The 19,635-nt window shown below is 25.1% G+C and overlaps 1 protein-coding gene across 2 annotated transcripts in view; it reads right to left on the bottom strand.

Annotated features, from left to right (window-relative positions):
- Positions 1 to 19,094, bottom strand: part of LOC107172995 (sidestep VII transmembrane protein) — a 264,502-nt gene extending 245,408 nt beyond the window's left edge. For both annotated transcript variants that reach the window (XM_089215979.1, XM_089215980.1), the window contains exon 1: positions 18,960 to 19,094. The gene's annotated coding sequence lies outside the window, so the exon portion shown is untranslated. The remainder of the gene's footprint in view (positions 1 to 18,959) is intronic.
- Positions 19,095 to 19,635: the final 541 nt, after the last annotated feature.

Below are 19,635 nucleotides of genomic sequence, written 5' to 3' on the forward strand. Positions count from 1 at the left end.
TTTTTTTACTTTGCTATACTTATTAACAATTTATGAATTATATTTTTAAATTATGTAGGTACCTATAAAAACATCGCAGTTTTAAAAATGTCTTTTTTTATATTATTTTTGTTTTTTGTTTTAAAAAACGTGTACCAACACAATATTATCTAAACGCTACGTTGTAATTTTTGATTTAACTATGTTTTACAGTGTTATTTGGCAACCAAAAGGTTGGAAATGAGGATCCATTTCTCTAATGAAATTATACCTCTCGTTTACCCACCTCTGTTTCTATAACAATTACCTACTGATATTATTTCCCAAAACTAAATTTCATGAAAATAAACAGGATATATATTGTAAATAACTGGTTCGTGAACAAATATACCTACTAATAATTAAAATCAAATAATGTAAGTACACAATTTTTAGTTTATATCAGCGTTTCTTAAACTGTGTTCCGTGGAACCTTGGGATTCCGCGTAGAACACTTCAGGGTTCCGCGAAGCATAAGTAATTTTTTTTAAATGTTCAAGAAAATTACTTTAAAATATCCATTATGGAAAATAATACTTGTATATTAAATAATGATGTATAAGCCATATGGAATAATCTATCAGCTAACTCTATATATTCAATAATCTATACTTCTACTTAATATTATAATTTATTTGCAAATAATCCTAAAAAAAACTAAAAAGATAAAAAGAAGTAGGGGTTCCACGATAAAAGTGGACATTAAAAAGGGTTCCACGGATAAAAAAGTTTAAGAAACGCTGGTTTATATCAATAAAATACCGTTTTAACAATAATATAGTTACGGATTTAATACAAATATCAATTGTTTTATAGTTTTCACGATTTTAAAGATGAACAATAGTTAAAGAATTCTATAGCTATAGAATGTATTATCTAAAAAAAACTTTTAAAAATATTGAAAATGGTCCAAAAAAAAATGTTTAAAGAAAAAAATATTATGGTAATATTTGTAATATTTGCAATATTTTAATGTTCTGTTGGTATACTCAAAATTTAAAAGGTAAAGATGGAACCTAAATTCAAAATTGTAATACTAAAATACTCTTTAACATGTGTATTATATTATGGATTATAGTTGTATATATTCAACTGACAAATGCACACTATTTATTCTTATACGCAAATGAATAACAGACGTATCACTGAGGATGTATTAAATTTGCAGTCCCGATAATTACTGTTTTCATATAATATGTGTAAATGTCAAATTATTAAGGATCCGGTCAGATGATAAAAATCTCAATGTACCGTTCACGTTTCATAAAAGTTTAATTGACATTTGAACACTACGTATATCGTTTCCCCAATGACCAGTGGCGGCGAGCACCACACGTTATCCTATTTTGAAATGAGAAAATGGTGTTGTATTGAATTACATAAATTATATAAAAACATGTATATTATATACCTATGGTATATATAAATTATTATTTAAAAAATCGTTTATAAGACAAAAATTTTATGACGAGTTCAATAATGTAGTTATAATAACTAAAGATAAAATTATTATTTTGTAAAATTGTCTGGTAACTATAAACAGTTAAAATATAGTATTACATACCTACGACTTGTTTTAACAATGAGAATTAATTAATACAATCATTTATAAAAACTTACTACTAACTATAATAAATTGATTTCAACATACAATCTGATTGTAATTTTTAACTAAGATGAAAAAAAAAATTATGAATTCGTTTTTTGTACAAGGGTCGTTTCAAATATTGGTATTAATATAATTTTTCTTTCAGTCAAAAAGCTTGAAAATAAAATCCACGATTCCTTAATAAGTTAAATCTAATGATGTTGGAAATACTCAAGCAAAATTTTTTTATAGATATTTGAAAATCAAATTTCGTTGAATTGGATATTTAAGCAAAAATAAAGATTTTTATCGACAACTTAGTTATAAATCAAGTAATATTCATCGTTTGGACTTGAAATTTGTCATCACTATGACTTATATTTAAATTTTTTATATTTAATTATAATTTTAAGTTATTTACACTATTAATCTATTTTACGGTTTGTCTATATTGAATAATATTTTTTACATACCTAATAAATACAGCTATTACGGTTATCTACCTAATAATAACTGATAAGATTATACATTATTTTGTTAAAGCTTTTATGAGTCATAACACGACATGTTTTATGCGATAATAACAAATAAAGGGCCATTGTTTACTATTAATAGGTATAACTGAAAGTTACAACAACAATCAGATTATTCAGAAATGCACTACACAGATAACAATAATATTTAAATCTGGTTGTAAAGTAAAGGTAAGGTAAACAGTTTAAATAATAATAAAATACATATAATTGACTTAAAAAAAAATATATATATATATTTATATATATATAACATAATTATTATTTAGGTACATCAATCAAAAACTATTTAATAAAACATGTCTTTTGGGGACACATTAACCTTAATAAGATACAATTTTATCATCAGGTCAGTAATCAATATGAATTCCATTTATGAGGTAATTGGTGGAATTATATATACAAACTTAAGATGTATTCATATAATGGGTGCTTAATTTAAGAATTTTTCAAAAGTAAATTTAGAGATACTATGTATATTTTTATACACTATAGGTGTAAAAACACTCCATAACATATTTTGACCCGTAATGGATAATAATATATAAGTCATTTTTATGATTTTATATGATTAATACTGAACACCACTATATAAGCTATCTATGGATTAAGGTAAGTTAGGGAATATGGAACAATTTTATGTATAACACTATAAATCCGAGATACTACGCTATTGATTTAACAATAAAAAACTTTCTTTTTCCTTAAACTTTTAAGCGTGCACTTGGAATTTCAGTATCATTTTTTTTTTTTATTATTAAAAGATTATTCAATTTATAGTTTTTAGATAACCATTATTAGTTATATGCAACTATTTAGAACAAAAATTATGATTTCTAATTATTAATAAGTTATTAAACTCTGAATTAACAACGTTCTAGCTTAATAATCAGTTTGAATCAAAATGTGTTTATGCAGTTATTATATATATTTGACATTTAATATGATCATATTTAACGCTGCAGTTTAATAATAGTTGGTAAACAAAACTATAAAAAAAGTATATAGGTTTTTTACATACTTGTCAACATCTTTACTTAATTACTTTTACAATAGTTTGAAATATCCTAGACAATTCGTTTAATTAAATTTTAAATTCTATCCACTTAGCTTGTGTGTTTAAAGACACCTACAAACAATTTAAACATTTAACTGTAATTTCCGCTTTTTAATGCTTAAAATAATTGAATACAGAATACCCTTTATTTACCATAAACTTAACGAAGTTTTTATTTTAAATCAATTTATCTAGAACTTATTAGTTATAATTAAAATAGTATTTTTAAGAAAATTGCTGCTGTATTATAATAATATATCGTATATAGGTTATTTTAGCCTTTAATCACTAAGGTACTCAACTCAATTATAAATTTAAATAACAGATATATTTTATCAATAACCGTATTCATTTTTTTTTTTTTGAGAAGGTTTCAACAGCTAGTTAGTTACATATACAATATTATTAATGGATACTTAGGTTATGATTATATGTTACATGATTACAAATTAAGTGATACAGTATTATAACCTTACATTATATTTGGTACGAATAGATTTAGCTTAATATTTAAATTTTTGTGTCGATGCCAATGGATTTGAAGAAGCTATGGATTAGGTGGATGTTATATTCTCCGTGTATTTCCTCCATTGAAGAAGGTTGATTGAGGATGATTCTTGCGTTGACATATAGAGGGCAATCTAGGATTACGTGTTGAGTTCGTTGCATTGAATACAAACAGATTATTCTTCGTTTTTTTTTATGTGTATGTAGGTGAGGTCGGTATGATCGATTATTGATGTTTTGTTAATTATTTCAGAACGTCTAGAGGCATTGGGCTGAGTATATTATTATAATCTTATAATTTTCTCTTTTCGTTCACGATAAAGATAATTCTTTCAACACATTATTGATTTATATCATATTAGTCATAATGCCATTATACTTAATGCTAAACGTTTAATTAAAGAATTATGCCACTATGGTGTTCACGTTGAAGGTGGCGTTTTAGAACTTAGAAGTGGATTTATATAGAGCTTTATATTTATATAGATCCTATTGACTTTAGAATAGATTTGATGAAGCTATAACCTAAATTTGAGTGGCTTTGGAGATATGAACTTTTTAAGTCTTTATAAATATTTTGGTTTCTGGAAAATCATGGAGCATTGTTTTATAATTTATTTTTTTGAATTATTTTAAGTTTTTTTGAGCGAACACTTAGCACATTCAACCAAAATGTGAAAAGCATAAGTAAGAAACATTTTTCTGTTTATTATAATTTTTAATATATTTTCTATGTTAACTATGATAAATAAATAAATATAAATGTATTAGATCCAACTATATATTTAATAGCGAAAATTTTCACTCAAAAAACTTATTTTTAAAAATATGTGTAAAAATACAGTGTAGCAATATTGTTTTACTATACTCAAATTTGATGATTTTTATTTTTAATCTAGAAATTATACAATCTGTACATAAAAAAAAAGTACAATAAGCATAAATTATGGTTTTTTAAAAAAAAATTATAATTAATGAGCTTGAATATCTTGAGGGAAGAACCAACCAGCGAAGGCACTTCGGGATTTTTATTTTAAAATGGAAATCGCGCTCATAGTTTTAAATTACCTATTGATAGTTTATTGTTTATATTAATATTTGTAAACACTGTAATAAATAAATTATAAATTAATAGTTGGATATAACAAAAGTCCTGACTGAGATTACTGAATTATTGGTTTTGAAGTTTTAACATTTAGAGTTAATTTTGCTTTTTATTATAAAGTATTATCACTTTTATTTGTACATTTATGTGTTTTTAAAATTAATATGGTAGGTAAACCATACCTACCATATTAATTAATATATGTATGTATACATATATTAATGTTGTTAAACTAAACAAATTAATATAAATTATGTTTTTGATAATTTTTCTTTCATCGCCCTTTTAGATTCTGAACAAAGTATTGATTTTACAATGATGTGTGTGTGTTTTTTTTTGTGTTTGTGTACAGCATAACTAGTCAAAATAATGCATCAATTTAAAACTTTGGGGGTGGATTCCGATGTAAAAGTGAATATCCTTGCATTATAGAGGTCAAGAGTAAACATTTTCCAACAGTTTTCAAAAACATCGAGGAAAAAAAATGACAGAAAAATGGGAATTTTTACACAAAACCAGTTTTCAACCAAATCGATTTTTTGATATGGTTGTAATTCAAAAAATAATCACTGTAAATACTTGAAATTTTCACCAAATGTTTATGCTAGTGTTATATATATACAGTTTAATTTACAAAATTTTTTAACTTTTTTTGAGTTATTTATAGACCACTGAAATTTGAGAATTTTTTTGAAGTGTCGGTAAAAAATTTTGGGTGACTAAAAAAATTTGAAAATTTAATACAAGGTTCCCTATGAGTTGTTCTTATTGTAGCTAAAAAAAACTAAAAATCGTTAACCACAATTTTTTTTTATAAACGTTTATAGTTCAAATTTTTATGAAATCTGGCTAAAATGCGAAAATTTGCAATTAATTTTGAAGTTGAAAAATCATAAAATTTTTTGTGTTTATAACTAAGGATTAAAAATACAACACTAAGTTTTCCTTCAAGTAGCTATAGAGAAAACTCGAAGCATCATTAAAGGAAAAATTTTAAGTGCGTTTGAATTTTAAATTTTTACGAAATAGCGTTACGATAACGATTTATCCTCAAACGATTTTAAACATTTGTTATTATTCAAAAAGTATAAGTCATAGATACTTGAAAATTTTACCAGTTATTTAGAAAGGCATTTTCTTTAAATTATTTAATTTTCAAAATATTCTGACTTTTCTTGACGTATTTATAGACAACTGAAATTTTCAATTTTTCTGAAAACTTATAAGTCAATATATTATGTGTTCTATGGTATAGAATAGGGTGAATAGATTCATGGTAAAAATAGCTTAAAGTTGATTAAAATATTTTTGAAATTTTATGTGTGCCAATCAACCTACGATAAATAATGATATACGGTATGTCAAAAAGAATAATTCTCTAAAAATAATATTTTTAATTTTAAACATTGCCATAAATGTATTAATTTTACAATGGTGTGATTTCTTGTATGCATATTATATGATATATCAGAGGTTTTCAAACTGTGCGTCGCGTCTTCCATGGGCGTCGCGAGGGTTTGCCAAGGGAGCCACGAAAAGCACCGAAAACCAACATCATACCTAGGTCTTGTATAATTATTATAAATAGTATTTGCAATCATTATGGAAATGAAAACGACACACCTTACGATTTTTCTAGTCACTGTTATTATCAACCATATAGCATATTTCCCATATTGTATCCGTGTTTTGTTTCAATTTTTTCATAATAATTTGAGAGCCGTAAAAATATTGTGAAAAACCCAAAGGAGCCGCGTGCTGAAAAACTTTAATTACCTCTGTGATATATACTATATATTATTATTAGAAAAAAAATGTTTTGGTTTTAAATTTTAATTGAGTTTTCTAGTAGACAATTGGTTTTAGTTGATATTTTTGAAAGTTTGAAATAGAAAATTCCTAGTATTTTTAAACATAATCGGGAAAAAATCAGTTTAGCATTTAACTTTAATTTAGGTGTTGTTGACCCTTTTAGCAGTGCTACATAATATGCCTATCACAAAGTGGTCAAGATTTTCAGCATTCTCTTTCATCTAACTTTGTATGTACATTTCCATAGACATATTTAGTTTTGAAACCGTATGATTTTTTAATTGCGTCACAGAACTCATAAATTGCTACCTACCTTTAAGCTCATGCGTGGAATACATTTCCTCGGATTGGCTAAGAAACTTAAATCTATGAATTTCTGGTAAAACCTTTCCCATATATTCACTTGGTCAGTTGGATGTGGCCTATCTAACTCAATATTTAGTTGCCACAATTATTGTTGATGAGTTAACCATAAAAAATATTCGATTTAAAATAAAGGAGAACCTATGAAAAAATGTGTTTTATTTATATACCTACCTATGTATAGGTAATTATATTCTTTTGTACGCTTAAAAAGTAGTAATACATAGATAATATCCACAGCTCCTCATAGTAGGAAAATAGGTACTTAAAGCATAATTTAAGTCATATTGAAAATATTACTTTACCAAAGGTTCACGAATAATAATATTTTTTGTCTTTGATTGTGGTAAATAAGAATATAAATCTATGCATATTCTAATTATCTGGATGACTTTTTACTAGGTATTGGAAATATTGAAGAATTATTAAAAAAAATAACTAATAAATCCATCCAATTAGAATGTATATAATGGAGAATATTTCCACGATAAAAAAATATAAATTCATGGATATAACATAAGTTCAACCTTTAAACAAAAATATAAACATAATATAATATAATTATGGTTTACACAATATTTATTTAAAGTAACACATTTTAAAAGTGCGTTATACTAGAATCAATTAACCTCAATTTTAGCATGATTAACTTCAGAAACTAGACAGACATAGGTACATACATACATACATACATACATACATACATACATACATACATACCTACATACATATATACATATATAAATACATAGAATTACAATCTTTAGTTGAGACCCATTAGCTCATTTTATTGAGTTACGTGCTTAAAGTAAATTTATAAATGTACCGAATGAATAATAAACATTTTTATGGCTAGTTGGAAATAACAAACTTTAATGTAGTCAGTGGCAACACATCAATTATTTTGTAAACTACAATTATTTATTACGTACTAAAATTATGATTAAAAAATATTAAATAATATTATAAATTATACTTGTTAAAATAAATTCATTAAGAATGTTGGTGTTTAATTTTCGTGGTTCTTTAATTTCCCTAAATGATTCATCGTAATTAGATTTTATATTATACTTTTTCCCAATCAAGTTAAACTTAGTAAATTTTATAAATATATCAAATATATGAATCAAACTAATTAACAGTTACCAGGTATAAATGCGTCATGTAATTATTAAATAGTTTATTAGTCTACCTAATTATTATTTAAAATGCTATTTACCTACACCGTTCTATCATTATATTTCCTACTACTTATTATAATAAGTTGAGTTTTATTGAGCTATTTTTCGTTGCTAATGATTTGTCTTAATTCCACATTAAGAAATGAATCCATAATTTATTATTGTACAGCATAAATAAATTATTATTAGTTATTACTATAGTGAAATCTCTTGAATTATAAAAAAAAATCGATCAAAACCTTAAATATTTCTTTTATTACACTCTATAAACAGACTATATAGTATGTATAGATATTTTTATCACATCATCTTGGAAAAATGTATTTTGTTTATAGCTTTTTCTAATATATTAGCATAGAACTATGTTATATTTTAAAATAAAACGGTGTTTAATTTTATTGTATAAATGAAAGAATATTTATAATATTTTTTTCCGCTTCATTAAAAATACAATTCTGAAAATAAATATAAGCAATAGATTGGTACGTCATGATCATTGGACTAAAATGTTTGACTTTCTTGTTACCTTTATTCATAAATTAAATATACAAATTCATAATTATTACATATATTCGGTCATTGAAATTATTATTAATCATTTACGATTCATTTCAGGTAAAATGTATTAGCTTTAAAAATTATAACAAATAACAATAGTGTTTATAATTTATTTTATATTTTTCTGAACTTTTATAAACTATATAATTTTAAATATTTAATAACTAGAGAGGTACAATATTATTTAACTATTATTTTTATTACCTATTATTATATATCTATCAACTGCACAACGAACTACCTCCTTTGAAAGACCTGAGAAAATCCTGAAAATCTAAACTTTTTGTAATTATGTAAACAATATTATCGATAAATCAAAGGCGGTGACTCCAATTCAGGTTTAGTACAAAAACTATGTCCCACAGATAAACTTTCACACTTAATGAAATAGTTAGATTTTTATAATTTTTTTATTTTAAAAATGAAAACTTTACACATTAGATATATTCCAATTTTCTATACTCTATTTTCAGAAGTTATAATAACCGTATTAAAAATCAAACTGCTAACCTAACTGCTTAGAATATTCTTAAAATATGATATTGCTCCAGTACTACTTAAATTAAATTAAAAAGTCTAATACAATGCACATAAAGCCTTATTTTTTAATATCAAAATCTGACTACTTCACAAAGCGTGAAAGTATTTTCTGTAAAGCTGTTTTTGTTAGTTGAAATAGTTTGATTTGATTTTTTCCATACGGCTGCCATTGAAGGAAACTAGAAATTTCTTGAATTGTCACCTCTTAAAAAAAAAAAAAAAAAAAACTCTTTTGTTAAAAGCATGTTACGGATTGCACAAATAAAATATTATGTTAACCTAACATTATATTTCTTTTATTTCCAATACCTATCTGAATAAATTATTATAATTTAAAATTTAAAAAGAGTAGTATATAATGAGTAATATTCAATAATATGAATTGACTATTTTTTACTGTCAAGTATAATAATTGTTTGTATGCATAAAAAAATACGAGTATATGCACATTAATATGGTATATTGTATATTAAATACACCAAATATTATGAAGTTAAGTTTAGTTTAAAAAAAATATTAGTTACTTATACGTTGAAATACCGCAAATTTATAAAAATGTATCATTTTAAGTTACAAACACTATTTAAATTTATTTCCAAGTGCAATGATTGTTTTTAAATGTAAAACATCTCACCGTATTTATCTGCTTGGCACATTATTTTTGTATTACGAATTTCAATAGAGCTTTTTATTATATAATAATTTTATTTATCAGTCATCAACAATATACACTATAATATTGAGCAATTATAATAATTGTCGTCTATTAACTTTCTAGTAATTTTCATCTTATATTGTCAATACCTATCAAAACAACTTAAGTTATAAATGGTATTTAATCTATAAATATGAGGGACGAGGTGGTCGAGCGGTCTAACGCGTCCGCTGTGGCTCAGCCGAACCGGATTCGATCCTCGACCATCGGGTGACATTTTTCTCCGGGCAAGTCATGGTGTCCGGAGAACAAGTGCCGCCATCCCCCACTCTGGGGCATGGCAGAAACCTACGGGTGCCCCCAATAGAAATACTGCCAAATAGGCGTCCGAACTAGGTCTTCGTGCCTACTCCCGGACATAGCATCATACGAAAAAAAAAATCTATAAATTATATTTGACCCATACACAATATCTGAACATTAGGATTCATTTCAGGGGTAAATTTATTGAATAATAATAGTAAAAAAAAGCTACGATTAGATAGCAATTTGCAATTGGCAAGTGATTATGGTGAACCTCACACAAATATAGAAGTAAGTAAGTAATTATACATACAATTTAATATATGAACCACTTTTATATAATAAACGGTGACTACAAATGATGGAATTTATATTGATTATATGTTATTCAAACAATAAAAAAAATACTATTTTTTGATTGAATACAGAGGCTAATACATTTAAACATTTAGACTTCGTTGAAAACTATGTGATAAAAGTGTTTTAAATATTTACAACACAAATGAATACAATTTTTTTGAGATTTTCTCAAGAAATATAGTATTAAAACATTTTTAAAATTGTATTTGTAATTTATTAATGAGCTCCATTTGAAATAAACAAATAGTTGTAGAATAGTGCAATGAACCATAAAAAAAAATATATATACATGTAGGTATATGCATTTTTATTTGTTCATTTGAAATTACCCTTGAAATTACCCTAAGCATCGGCCACTGCAGAGAGTTATTCACATATTTTCGCGTGACTAGATATGGATTGCATATTACCACGTTGAAAAATAATAGTGTGATATGATATAAATAACGTGATGATCAGTAAAGAAATAGTATATTATCTTACCATATAAATTGACCAATTTAACTAATTTGATCAAAAACCCATTTAAAAATATCTTTGAAATAAATATATATAACATAAAGTTTATGACTTTATAAGTATGTAAAAATTACATTGTTAATATATTATATTGTACTGAAATATCACCAGTGCCAGATTAACCATTATAGACGCAGTTACCAGTCTGCTGTAACTGTTTATTTGCGCAATCCCTGGGGCACTAAAGTTCTGTTTCTGAAATGTCATAAAAGTGAATTTGTATCAGTGTCTCCTAATTTAATAACAGCGTTTATGTGATATAATTACCTATTGTTACAACAAGACATTTTCGTGTACCTGTATTAACGTATTATATCTAAAAGTGGTTTAAATACATTAGAAATCTACAATCACAATTTATAAGTCGTTTATATTCAAATTATTCAGTACTTCTCTTTGTTTACAGAAAACACGCAAATTGCATTTGCTAAATCTAACCATTTAATATGCATGTATACATTTTTTTTTTTTTAAATATCTCCTTTTCTACCTATTGTAGCTGTGCATCGACTAAACTATATTTACCATTTTATGTTGTTTGTCAAGAGCATATTTTATAATCCATTTATGTGGCAACCGATGGAATCTGGTGGACATTATAGTCTGTAAGTATTGATCTCATAAGGTGTTATTACATAATAATGTATTGCGTTCCACAATGTTCCTTAATGTTATCACCTTATACCAGAGAATTTAAAGATCTATGCATTAACCGGTACATTTTATTAGATATAAACTGTTTATCATTTCTTTCGTTTATAGTATTGAATGTAAGAAAATCAAAATTTTGATTGATTTGTCCTAATTTCGTAAAGACCTATTTATTAAACGTGTTTTACATTTTATTAACAACTCATTTATCCATAAATAAATTTAATTCATTATTTTATCAAACGTAATAATTTAAAAACTTTAAACCCCATGTCAATGTGAGAAGGTAAGCAACCATTAACCACTAAATTATACGATAAGAGTTTTAACTGTTTTAAGCGTATTTCATGAATTTTTTCGTTAAATTCAGTCACTGTTAGAATAAATGTTTTAAATTAGAATTCAATGATAAATCAATGCTTACGTACGAAAAACGATCCTGAATATTGATGGTCTGTGAGCCTATTATAATATTAATGTAAGTATATTATTTTTAATAATTATTAAAGTAATATAAATGCTATTCACAGTCAATTTCCACGTAAAATATTTTTGTAATTCAGCATAACAAAAAAATTATGCGATGACCGATTGGAAATCATTATTGTATACGTAAATGTTTGTAATATCTGAACTTCAGACAAAAATAATAATACTGTATATTAAACACAATTGTTTTTTTTTTTTTTTAATTTAGAAATATAATCTTACGAGGAACTCTGTATTACATATTTACATTCTGAAATCTTAAAAATGAATATTAAACATTTTAAGAATTCTTAACTAGGTACAAATAAATTTGCACATTTTTACAATTTAGCCAAATTACATCCAAATTTTAAACGCCTATGAAAAATAATATATGTCATTAAATTTATTAAATGGTTATTAAATACTTATGAGGAAATTTGTATTAAATTTTCAAGGACGAAATGTATCAATTAAAAGTTTATAAAAAAAATTAAAAACTTAAGAATGTAAAATGTCTATATAGAGAAGCAATCTAATATTTAAAAAATGTATAATACAAAGTTATAATATATACATTTTATGTGAGTATCAAGTATCTATAGTTTTTATTTTTGAGTGACACCAAATAAATGAAATTTATTTAGTCAATCACTGTTCTCGTGTAGGAAATATTGTTTTCACTTTCCTGGAGTTTTCAATTTTGACCTAGTAAAATTAAAATTACTAATAAGATCTAATAATTAGTTTTCAGAATTTACCTTCAAAATTGAACTTCAAAGAATATTTTTCTTCTGTACATCAAGTAATAAATAACATCATTTTAAAATCAATACATTTATTTTCACTCAGAATTTAAAATTATAGTAAATTTTAGTTTAGAGAATAATCAATTTAATATTATTATTATTATTATTATTTTTGTTCGTATGATATTTTTTTGAATGTATGTTTAATCTTATAAGATACCTAAGTGACGTAATTATAATTATAACTCAAAAACAATATTCGTCCTTAAAACACTAAATCTAACCTTATCTACATTATAATAAAATTACTTATAAGTGAAATACTTATAATTTAAAACTAATTCTAGAAATTTTTAAAATATTTTTATTATATATTTAGGCCTTACAGCTCATTCTTTATATTTTAATTCCACGATTTTAATAATCTATTTTATCTTTTATCGTACAAAATGAGTATTTAGGTTATTTTATTTCCACTCAATATCTGTTAATATTCAATATACGTATTCAAAAATGCTTTTATACAATCACATTTTGTTTGATTGAATCGTATAAGTTTACAAAGAATTTACGTTGTAAAATAATCCTAAATATTTTAATAAAACATTTTGATAGAACGAAATTGTATTGTTAATTGTTAGACACCTACTTTAAATGCTTTGTAAATGTTTCCAAGAATAGACATTAAAAGTCGCAAGACAAAAGTACCAAGTTACAGAATGATATAGATTATTTTGTCCAATCTGTGCACAATATTAGGGGACAAATATTATTTTCTGACGACAAGCAAAAATGTTTTAATTATTTCAAGATTTACATTATATAGACGGTAAGCAAAATAAGTCTAGTATTATTCAAATGTTTGAGATTTGAGCTTATTAAACCGCCAAGGTAAGTTTAAATATTGTAATATTTGTAATAGGTATTAATTGTTTTAATAATGCTATTTTAATTATTTCGTAACCATATCAATATACGAGTAATATATTAATATTAAATATCATATTATTATAGACAATCAGTTAATAGTCTTCATTATTGATTTATATAATGTTACAGGTAATAAATTTTAGTTTTTTAGTATTATAGTTATTATTCGATTTAGTATCAATATTTACCAATGATTATAATATCATATGATATAAAATATTATTATAAAAGTTATACATTTATATTATAAGTTATATTATAAGTTATACAAACAATAGGTACAAACAATAATAAACTAAAGGTATTTTTGTTACATCTTGTCTATCTTAGTGTAATGCGTTTAATTTAAAAAATTGACTGTGAAATTATACAGTATAAATTATATTATTAATTTGTAGTTCAGCCATTAGCATATTATTATTATTATTATTTTCATCGGCTTGACTCGAACATTCTGAAAGTAGTTACTTTCAAGTTTCAACAACAACTTTAAGTTTTAAACAATAATACAGAAATAATGTTAAAATACTAAATTAAATTGTATTATTCTGTATCTATAATATTAACATAAATTAATTGTAACAATAATTATGTTAAAAAATATAATAATATGTAATTAAATCATTAAATCATCAATGTTTTAGATATTATTTTTAATAATCGTGGCTAATTCAATTTGTATTGAATGATTTCTAGATTATCATTTTTCACCAGTTTTGTTAGATACATTGACTGATTGATTATTACTTTTTTACTTTTCAGACACCAGATGTAGTGTTTCTTTCGTTTCTTCTTTTTAGTTTAACATTTTTCAATTCATTGCCTTTGAATACAACACAAGGTGAAAATGCATTTGGTAAAACTTCTATCAAGTTTATATTAATATTTTGTAAATTGAAATCTTCTAAATCCTTAGATATATGAAAATATCAGTTTATAAGAAAGTTTTTCAATAATAATTCGAAATTTTTATAAATTTTTAAATGTTTAACAGTTGTTAAACATTTATTATTACTTTTTTTAATATATTAATATAGTTTATCAACACACATTATAATATAAAGAAATAGGAAAGTCGTTCTATTCTACTTCGTCATTGAGTAGGTCACAATAATCATGGTCGATTGATATATTTCATAATACATTTTTATTTAAAAACAGTAAGTACCTATTATAATACTATCATATTAAACACTTAACAAGATAATACAATTTATATTAAACCGTTATTAATCTGATACCTTTAAATTCAATTTAAATATTTTTTTTTTATTGATAAATGGACAGTTTGATTATTATATAAAGCAGCAGAGATAAAAACCTTTATTATTTTAATGCATAGGAAAATTTTGTTACACGCTTAAGTAAGCAATAAATAAATATAAAACACTAAATATTAAGCACTTAATCTGAATACGATAATATATAATATATATAATCTATTCAATTTATTAAATCAATGATAGCAGGTACATCATGATTTATGAATAAAAACGAAAGCATAAATATTGTGTTCCAATAGTAATTTTTTTACACCAATATTTTGATTTATAAAGATATTATGTTTGTCTATATATTGCTTACGTGGAATTGATGTATTATATTATATCATATTATAATACTTTGGCTTAGTTAATTTGCTTATTGTTACTACTATTTTCAAAACGTTCAAATTTTTTTGTGAAAAATACAAATTAGTCTACTTATTTAATGAAATTGAAAAAGTTTAATGTTATTTTAATTACTCAAAAACATATTATTCGTCCGGTTGTATGGTTGTTTGAAAAGCGATCCCTATACCGCAACCACTCAGTATCATTACACAACGCACACGGTGCACCGTCAAGAACACCGTCGTTGTCTGACTTACCCTAACCGCATAACTCGTCATAGGTATAGTGTTGTAATGCCGTATGTGATAAGTACGGTCCACGCCAGTGGCAGACCGATTGTTATATTTTTCCACCATCCACGAATAAGCACACAATTTCCGTTTCATACTATGTTGTGCTAATATTTCGATCGATCGACAAGTGATCGTGTGTTACAATTAAAGGTCCTTTTGTTTTTCTCTCAGAGGAAGCTGGCCACATATCCGACACGGAAATGTCACAAGAACACTTAACTTTATTTATTTATTTTTATATGTTCGTTATAGAGTCGGCTGAGTTTTTTTTTAAATGAACTACTATACCGGTAAATTCTATTTTACTATTACATTAGGTGCCGATGCGGCGATGTGTCGTGTACTGTGGTAATGAACTCAATCACCATCACAATTTATTATTCTCACGTATATTAACATTTAAACCAATATATATATATATATATATATGATATGATGTCACATTAATACTCAGAGTTAACATGAAAAAAAAAATGTGTTGATCAAGTGTCGTATATTAATTGTTTTGTAGTAATTTTAAATGATAAAAAAAAAAATCTAGTAATACAATATAAGTGTTCTATAGGTACTCATCTATTTTAGTCGCTCTTACGCGTGAGGTTCTTTAAACGAAAATTACCGATGACCGATCAATCTCCGAAAAAAATGTTACAATGATGTTATAAAAAGTTATATCGTAGTATGTCAGCGTAAAAATACCGAAATTATGAACAACATTATCACATTAAATTGTAATATTAAACAGTTTTTCTATTTTCTTTAGATTTAAAAGGTTAATTGTTTGCTTGTATACTTATTTTTTATATCGCATGTTTAAAGTTCATCTTAGAAAAAAATCAATACTAATGTACACACATTCTTATTTCCATCATGCACTTAAACCACAATAAATTAATTTAAAATATTCAAACTTCAACGGTTACGATCACGATCGCTCTTGAAATATAATAACTAATAAGTATAATATTCACGATTCGCGGAAGATATAATAGTAATCAATTATACAATTATACTCTTGGTGAAGGAAATAACATGATAAAGTTATGACAGGTTAAGCTATAGGATCAAACTATGCCATATATACGAAAATCAAGAGGTGACGTTATGTTCAAGTCTGTGATACGGTATCAAAAAAAAACTAATTGACGACCGAATAATGTAATTCGTAAATCATCGCAATGTATATTTTATTTAAATCAATAATTAATTTGAAATATACGATGTAACTACAACCTATTATACAAAAAAAAAAGTTCACTACTAGAAACCGTCTTCTGCCATGACGACGATTGCATTTTTACTGATGTTTTTCATGACAGGCATAGTAAAATATACTATTGACCGGAGAAATCTGATTGATCTGCTGTAAAGTAGATTTTAATGTACCTATCTCGTTATTAAATAGAATGTATGTGTTTCATTTGAATTCGATAATAAATCATTGCATACGAAAAATGATTCTGAGCTTAAATGTTAAACTAGTTTATTTAAAAAACATACCTTATATTATATGTTATTATTATTATTGTTATTATTGTTACTATCATTATTAATGTTTAGGTATAACACTTGCAGTGTCATATTGTATTATTGTTATTAGGAGACTTATAAATATAAAATTCTGACATTCCATAGAATGGTCCTAGATATACACAACTTAAAATTGTTAGCCTAAATAGTAGGATAAATTTAATAGTGTTTAGAATAGAAAATGATAATTTAAGTAATTATGGAATGTTTCAAGTTTCCATGAATAATACTTATAAACAAAATGCTACAAAATAACTAAACTTTTTACGGAGAAATTGTTATTTTTCGTTTGATAAGAAATAAAAATAAAAATTTGTTAAATATCGTAATCTAAATTTGAAAGGCTTATAAAAAAATGAATGTATCATCTTTACTCTTTAGTAGGTATATCTTATTTTCATATATTTATTTGATTCCATTAATAATGATTTATGACGTATTTTGTTTAAAATTGTCAAGTCGAATGTATAACAATTTAAAATCTTATGCATTTTCAGCTAAAATATTTTTTTCCCCAATTTCTTGATTTTGACCAAATTCGAACTTTAAAGGATTTAAAAAAACAACAAATTTTCTGTTTACTTTAATTATTTTTCAATTTCTTTAAAAAAAAATCGAATGTAGAACTAAATCAAATTTTCTACCAAAAACCACCTTCAAAGATGAAAAATAAAGAAATTCTTGTCACTCCGATAAAAAATAACGGATGACATACACAAAAATAAATAAAACAATAAATTATTGTGAAGCAAACTTTTATTCACCATTCAAATTAGAATATAATACTGATCATATATAGGTAGTAGAATCATTTAAAGTTGTAACCTTGTAACTAACACTAGCTCTACTCAGAATATTACTTAAACACCACTAAGTTAAAGTCTAAACGAATATCAATGAGTATCTAAAAAAGAATAACATTTCTTCTCAGGAGTTTTTATACAGTATTACACACTAGTTTATCATTAAACGTATTAGTTAATATATTTTTTTGCTGATTTTAATTTTTAACATACGTTATGGGTACAAATTTATTACGTCCAAAATCAAAAGTGAAAAATTTTTTGTGTGGTATAATTTGTGCAATAGTGTATGACATTTAATAAAACATTTTATACGAAATATGTTGTAATGTCTTATGTTTCATGTCCAAGAATTTTTTTCTATTGTAATTTTGAACGAAATCTAGTTGACGATATTATAATATTGTAGTTATCTACGAGGGTAGTTGTTATTTGTTATTATTTCCTATCTACAACACGGATTTATGTTCGAATCATAATTGAATATAATTATCATAATTATTATTTGTAAACGGAATTATTATTATTATTATTATTATTATGAGTCTTGGGCTATTATAATATTATTTAATATAATAATAATAAATGTATAGTTTAATTCCTATAATTACCTAATAACGACAGTACCTAATAATAAAAACAATAGTAATACCAATAAAAAAATAAAATAATTATAATATTAATAATTAGGAAAATTAGAAAAATAATAATAATAATAATAATAAAAGTTATATTAATAATGATAATGATGACAGTAATATGACTATTAATAATCATGATAGAAATAATTATAATGATAATAATATAAAACTTAGGCACTCACTTGCAGAAGAGACAGACTGGACGAAGACGCGCGCGGACTTCGCGGCACGTGCTGTTCGCGAGACCTGCGAAGGATATTATGGCAACGGCGTGCTACACTTCCGGTTGGCTACGTCTGGCCGCCCGTCGTATTCGGCTGACACTGCTTTCGTCGGGTGGCACGGCCGTTTAAAGTTTGAATCGGCAGCGCCATACGGTGGCGGTTGGTATGTGCCTCGGCCGTATAATAATATATGATGTGTAAAAGTATAGGTACACGCGTTTTACCCTCCACCGCCGTCCCGAAGCTTACGTTTTTAACAGTTTGACGACGACGACGATAGTGGCGGCGGCGTGCATTATAATGTTATATTTTATATAATTTATTATTATTATTATTATTATTATATTATGTCTATTAAAGGCCGTTACTGTGCGTTTACACGTATATAACGATAATGGGTGTGTGTGTGTGTGTGTGTGTACAAATGTTTATGTGCTACCAATATACTTTCGATACATATCGAGTGTGGAGTGATATCACAGTATTAGTCGCGATGAAAAAGTAAAACAATAATGGTGTTTAATATACTATGTCGTTGTTGATTTGATTTGAACCCAAATGCGTGTTTGTTGTTTTTCTGAAAACGTGTCTCTACATTATGTGTTTATAACAGTGCTAACGATAGCGCGAGTGC

This window comes from Diuraphis noxia, unplaced genomic scaffold, assembly GCF_037042655.1.
Source record: "Diuraphis noxia isolate RWA-SAM2 unplaced genomic scaffold, SU_Dnox_SAM2 contig0001, whole genome shotgun sequence".
Taxonomy (NCBI): domain Eukaryota; kingdom Metazoa; phylum Arthropoda; class Insecta; order Hemiptera; family Aphididae; genus Diuraphis; species Diuraphis noxia.